This window comes from Pongo abelii, chromosome 9 (assembly GCF_028885655.2).
Source record: "Pongo abelii isolate AG06213 chromosome 9, NHGRI_mPonAbe1-v2.0_pri, whole genome shotgun sequence".
NCBI classification, from domain to species: domain Eukaryota; kingdom Metazoa; phylum Chordata; class Mammalia; order Primates; family Hominidae; genus Pongo; species Pongo abelii.
Genome location: NC_071994.2, coordinates 13,409,278 through 13,415,277, shown reverse-complemented (window position 1 = coordinate 13,415,277; position 6,000 = coordinate 13,409,278). Strand labels below are relative to the sequence as shown.

The 6,000-nt window shown below is 56.0% G+C and overlaps 1 protein-coding gene across 2 annotated transcripts in view; it reads left to right on the top strand.

Moving 5' to 3' along the window:
* The first annotated feature begins 3,107 nt into the window (after positions 1-3,107).
* The window catches only part of DAGLA (diacylglycerol lipase alpha), a 67,274-nt gene continuing 64,381 nt past the window's right edge, over positions 3,108-6,000 (top strand). Inside the window, exon 1 of one of the 2 annotated variants that reach the window (XM_024255931.3) lies at positions 3,108-3,250. The gene's annotated coding sequence lies outside the window, so the exon portion shown is untranslated. The remainder of the gene's footprint in view (positions 3,251-6,000) is intronic. The other variant, XM_063728107.1, reaches the window with a different exon arrangement.

Here is a 6,000-nt window from a genome sequence, read left to right as displayed (position 1 = left end):
CCTCCATGGGGAGGAGGCAGGAGGCAGATCTGTCTCCAGCCAACTGCCTGTCACACAACTGCCACAGCTACTAATAACAACACTCAGCATTTAATCAGCCCCTTTGTGGATGCAGACGCTGTCACACTCATTAATTAGTTAATCTGCACAGCCCCCCTGGGAGGAAGAGTCATGTTATTATCCCCACTGGGACTCAGAGGGAAACTGAGGCCAGAGTGGGAACTTGGCACAGAGCGGAGGGAGCACAGCCTGACAGCTGGACTGGGACCAGTCTATGATTTGTTGTCTGTTCTGATGCCCTCGCTCTTGTCCCCCTCCCCAGCTCCTGTCTGCTCACAGTGCTGGTGACTGTCTCCAAAGACACCTGGCCAAATGCTGTCAGAACTGGGCCTGAAGATGCTCAGAGAGAAGGCGAGACATGGCTTTGGCGTGGAGAGGATGCAGCTCCGGTAGCTGGACCAGGTCAGGCCTGTGGGGAGTGTGTGCTCTGGAACAGCCACCCTTTCTGATATGTTTCTTCCAAAGCGTCTTGGAACTAGAAATAGAAGTGATGAGGGTGCCTCTCTCTCATCAAAATGCCTGTTTCCTGTGCAGGCGGCTCTGGGTTTTGATTGTGTGTCTGGTGGTTTTAGAATGGAAGGGAGGAACAAATCCATCAGGAGGCACCATTATGGTTCCACTACAAACTGGGACTGGCCATTTGGGGATCTTTGACATACACAGACACACACACACACCATGGGTAGAACCCACCCCCCGTGAAGGACCTCTTACATCATTGTACCCAGTGGTCAATGTCGCTGAAAGCCTGCTGAGATGGCTTACAGCCATGGCTCAGCCCTCAAGAAGAAGACTTAGGTCAGTCTGTCAGGCAAAGAATCCTGACCGAATAAGATGCAGGCAGGAGACCTGCAGAACACAGAAACAAGGCGTTAGAGGATGGAACTCGCTAGTACCTTCTAGGAGTTTGTGACCAATTGCAAAAATAAAGACTGCAGTCCCTCCCTGTCTTTCCTTGCTTGTTACTAGAGTTGTTGAAGATTAAATAGTTAACTATTTCCGCCTTTAAGAAAATATGAATCACAATTTGAAAATGTTTTTGTTATCTTTCCTTTTCCTTTCACCTAACATTTATGTATGTATGTATGTATGTATTTTTTTGAGAGGGAGTCTTGCTCTGTCGCTGGAGTGTAGTGGCGTGATCTTGGCTCACTGCAACCTCCGCCTCCCAGGTTCAAGTGATTCTTCCGCCTCAGCCTCTTGAGTAGCTGGGATTACAGGCACCCGCCATCATGCCAGGCTAATTTTTGTACTTTGGTAGAGATGGGGTTTCACCATGTTGGCTGGTCTTGAACTCCTGACCTCAGGTGATCGGCCTGCCTCTGCCTCCCAAAGTGCTGGGATTACAGGCATGAGCCACCGCCCCCGGCCAACAGTCTTTGGACTGGCTGTTCAGGTCATGATTCTCCTCCTCTGGGAGTGTCTCTCAACAGGGAAAAGTGGACTGACATGTTTGTATCACAAAGCACTTTCTGCCCTGGTCATAGCTGATTGACCGTGGCCTGATCTGGACTAATAAGATTCTTTTTTTCTGGGAATCTGGAACTTTGAACCAAGAGACATCCAGTCTGGCAGTTTTGATTCTGATGAATGGCAATGATCTAGAAAGAAGATCCCTAAACTGATAACTGCTACAGTTGGCCCTTAAAGCCTCCCCGATCTCTGCCCTTCCTGAGCCTTGAGAAATTCAACTCCTCCTTGAATCCCCTGAGGTGCCCCACTGGGTATATGTGCCCACTCCTCATTTTCCTTCTTACCTACGTGAATTTGCTTTCTAAATAATCACAGGTAACACAGAACTCCTTCCAGAAGTGGCTCCATCTGCTTCAATAAAAGGCAGTCCTGGACTCACAGTCTCGTTTCCAACCCAAATGTCCACGTAATTTTCGGACTGAGGCTTCTGCTCAAGCCGGGCACCTCACTACTCACACCTCCTTGTTCACCTATGGCTCCCACTTGTACTGAACTGCGTGATCACTGTGATTTTGGGGGTGGCAACAGGGCCTAGGAAACATTTTAGGGGCACTTCTCTTGCCTGAAAGAAAACTTTCTTCCCCTTTTTGTCTCTGATGAATCTTTACTGGATCTTTGGGACCCAGCTGAGTCATCCCGACCTGCAGACTGGACTCCCACCCCCAGGCTTAAACTCCTTTCCAAGGGCTCTGTCTGTCCTCTCCGCTTAGCTCCTATGTTAAAACCCCCTCCGTCTGCGTCTCCTCCCCAGCAGAATGAGCTCCTTGAAGTCAGGGCCCGCCTTCTGCTCCTCTCTGTCCTCCACTCCCCCAGTTCAGCACAGCGCTCCCAGGGAGGTGTAAGCGACTTACGGTGAATGAATGGGCGTGAAGGGTAACAGGAGGGGCGGTTTTCTTCATTTACCAGAAATTCAAAATTGACCAAGCAAACCCCTTTGGAGACCAGGCACGACGCTGGGCACTGGGATCGCGGGTGGGGGTGGGGGGTAGGGGGGTGGTAGGGGGGAGGGGGTACCCAGGGTACCCACGGGCTCTGTCGCCCGTGGGGAAGGATGGGCATTTTCCTTTCCCATTCATCAGGATGGGAGGGCCACAGACTCCCCCCATGGCAGTGCCGGGTAGCCCCCTGCATCACACCATGCCAAGGCCCTTTCTCACAGTCACGCCAGGAATTCTAGCCATGCTCCGACTTCTCAGGCAGAGTTGTCACCCCGAGGAGGTGGGACCCGTCTCTCTCCTCCCCACAAATGAACCAGTTCTCCAGTGATCCTACTTCCTTTTTTCCCTCTCCCACGCTAAAACTGGTCACGAGGGACCTAAAGGAGGGGCAGGCACCCAGGAGGCTCCCTTCCCCGCACGCAGCGCGGCCAGTCCAGCCCCTCCCGGCCGCCCACGGGGCCCCCGCCGCGGCCTGAGCCGGGCGCCCACCGCCCCCACGCGCAGGGCCTGCGCCCGGGGAAGACTCGGCTCTCTCGGGCCTCGACTCCGCTCCCCTCCCTGGCGCCAGGGGGCGCTGCCGCCCCACGACCGTCGCCATGGTCACCGCTGGCGGCGGAGAGGGGTTTACGTAAAGGACGCAGCGTCCCCCGGGGGGCGGAGGCGGCCTTCGCGCCGGCGCCGGCGCCCTGCGGAAGCGGCGTTAGTGAATCGGGGCCTTGGGGAGCCCAGGATGGAGGTGGCGGTCGCGGCGGCGGGCCGAGCCCTGCGGCGGGCGGGAGGTAAGGGGGGCCTCCGGCGCGGCGGGCCGGTCCCGGGCGCGGGCGCGGTGCGAGCGGCGCGGCGGGCTGGGCAGTGTCCAGGGCGCGCGGTGGCCGGCCCGACGGGTCGGCGGGCGGAGTTGCAGCTGCCACGCGCGCCCGTGGCAGGTGTGAGGTCTGTGGAGCCTCTGGCACCGGCGTGGGGATGGTGACACGCGTGGCATGGGCGTGGGCAACGTGGGTCCGGCACAGGCAGCGTGGTTTTCCTGGAACGGGTCTCAGAAGACTCGCCTCCACCTTGGTGCGGTGGTGGCCGCGCAGGTGTGAGGTAGTGCAGCTGTCTGCACAGGTAGGTGATGGGTACGGCCTTCGGACTGGTTCTGGGGTAGGTGGCCAGCTCGTGCCGGCATGGTGGTGCCGCTAGCATGGGTGTGAGGAAGTGCTGCCATTGCCTGGGTGTTGAGATGGTTCTGGCCTTGGGCTTGACATGGTCTAGGGTGATAGCACTGGGGGCTTGAAGAATTGGTGTCCTCAGCATGGCTAGAGTTCCTGGCGTGACTGTGAGAAAGGGCCTTGGCACGGTGTGGTGCGGGGGGCTAACCGGCACTGCCGCGGGGGGAGTCCGTGGCCCTCCCATCCTGATGAATGGGAAGGGTAAATGCCCATCCTTCCTCACGGGCGATGAAGGGGACACTGCCTCTGTCATGGGGGTCCAGTTTTAATGCCTGTTGGGTACACTGGACTGAGGAGGGCAGAAGGCTGGGAGAAGGTTGGTGTCTTTTATAATGGGCATAAACAAGAGATGCCAGGAGAAGCCTCTACCACAAGGGCCCTGATGGTAACCCAGATAGAGACCTTCCAGGCACTACCGTTGTCCTGGGCTAAGGTAGAGAGAACCATTCATCTACCTTTTCATCTAGCTTTGGGAACGAAGGGAGGGGTGGATGATTTTCAGTGGTGATCAGTGTCCCAGAATATGTCCTGAGAAACAAGCAGGACCGAGAGGTAACCCGGGTCAGCGAGTGAGGGAGTGGTATGGCGCACCATCTATCTGTAGTCACGGGGTCCTGCCTTCTCCCTGGGTTGATGGGTTCACTCCAGGGTATCTGGGAGTTGCCCTTCTTCTTTGATGCTGGGGAGCCTTTGGGTCCAGAGGATTGGATCGATTGGGGTATGCTTGAAAGATGATTCTGCAGCCACTGGGAATCTGCTGGGGCCACCGGGACTCCCACCCCCAGGCTTAAATTCCTTTCCAAGGGCTCTGTCCATCCTCTCTGCTTAGCTCCTATGTTAAAACCCTCTCCATCTGCGTTGAGATTGTGTTTGCTCTCACCAGTCCTTTGGGAAGCTTTGGGTGAAGGTCTCACTCAGCATCACCTAGTACCTTACTTTACAGAGGAGCAATTTGCAGCTCCCCCTAGGGAAGTCTTACAGTGTAGGGGAAATCTTCAGTTCTTTGTGGATCTCTTGGGGGAGTGAAATCAGTGGTAGGAGAATCACAGGGTTGAGCTTGTGCTGGGGAAGGCACTTATGAGTCCAAAAAGATGATGTTGAGGATATTGGAGACTAGGGTGGCAGGTGGTCGCCAAATTGCCAAGGTGGGTGCTTGGAGATGCTGATGAGTTCCCTATAACCAGAGCACTGTCCAATGCCTTTGGAGCCATATCACTTTAATTCCAGTGTTGGCTGTGTGACCTTCAGCAGGTGACTTCACCAATCAAGGCATGTCACATGGTGGTCTGGTAGTAAAGAATGAAAGGAAATGGTGCACGTGGAAACACTTTGCAAACAGCGAAAGACTGTACAAAGGTCAGAGAGTCTCATCAAGTAAAGAGACCAGGGCTGGAGGCAGGAGCCATAGGAAATGGTGGCGCGGGATGTGATTGGGAGGACGGGAGCCGGAAGGTTGAGGGCCTGTCATAGGGAATTAGAGGCCCTGAGCGCACATGCTCCCGGTGGGGGCAAGTGGGATCTGTTGACACTGTGAGTCAGCTGCTGAGCTGGAACCAGGCCCCCGGTCTCCCGAGGACGGTCCTGAGCATGGCCCCGGCAGCTGTGAAGTCCTGCAGGAGTGGCCCAAGCAGGAGGAAGCACTTTGCTTGGGCGGCAGACGTGCCTCATTGCCAGGGTAGGTCTGGGAGGTGTCTGTGGCTGACAGATCTATGGTACCTGTGTGGGAGGAAGACTTGGGAAGTGTGTGTGTTTTCTCTTGAGAATTTCCTTTGGCTCTGGGTTCTGAGAACGGGGGTGGGGAGCAGTCACATCAGCATCTTTTGGGCTGTGGCCTGAAGGAAATGAAGTGGGTCAGAGCATCCACAGATTGATGTGGCTCAGGTCTGGATGGTTCTGTGGGAGGTCGAGGCTGGATGGCAGGGGGACCAGGGGGTGTGGAGGATGCCCTCAGACACATGGGGGAAAGGAAAGGGGGCTACAGGTACCTCTGAGGGCAGACAGGTGTGGCACCTCTCCCAATGTGGCCCCACTTCTGGCTGAAGTGCCTTCCCAGGTGGGGAGGATGAGGGTGGCTGCACAGTGCTTTGCTCTCTGCCACCAGAAGCCTAATTCCCAACAACAAGCTGCAGAGCCTGAGTTGCAGACCCTGCCCCATGGCGCTGGAAGTCCTGTTTTTCTCTCACCCAGGCGGTTTCTCCAGCATTCCATGCGGGTGTCTGCCTTAGCCAGCAACCTGTTTCACATCCTTGCTCCCTGAGGAAGGCTTTTGCCCTGTGCCCAGGCTGCAATGTCAAGCTATGTGGGTGGAAGGAGGACAC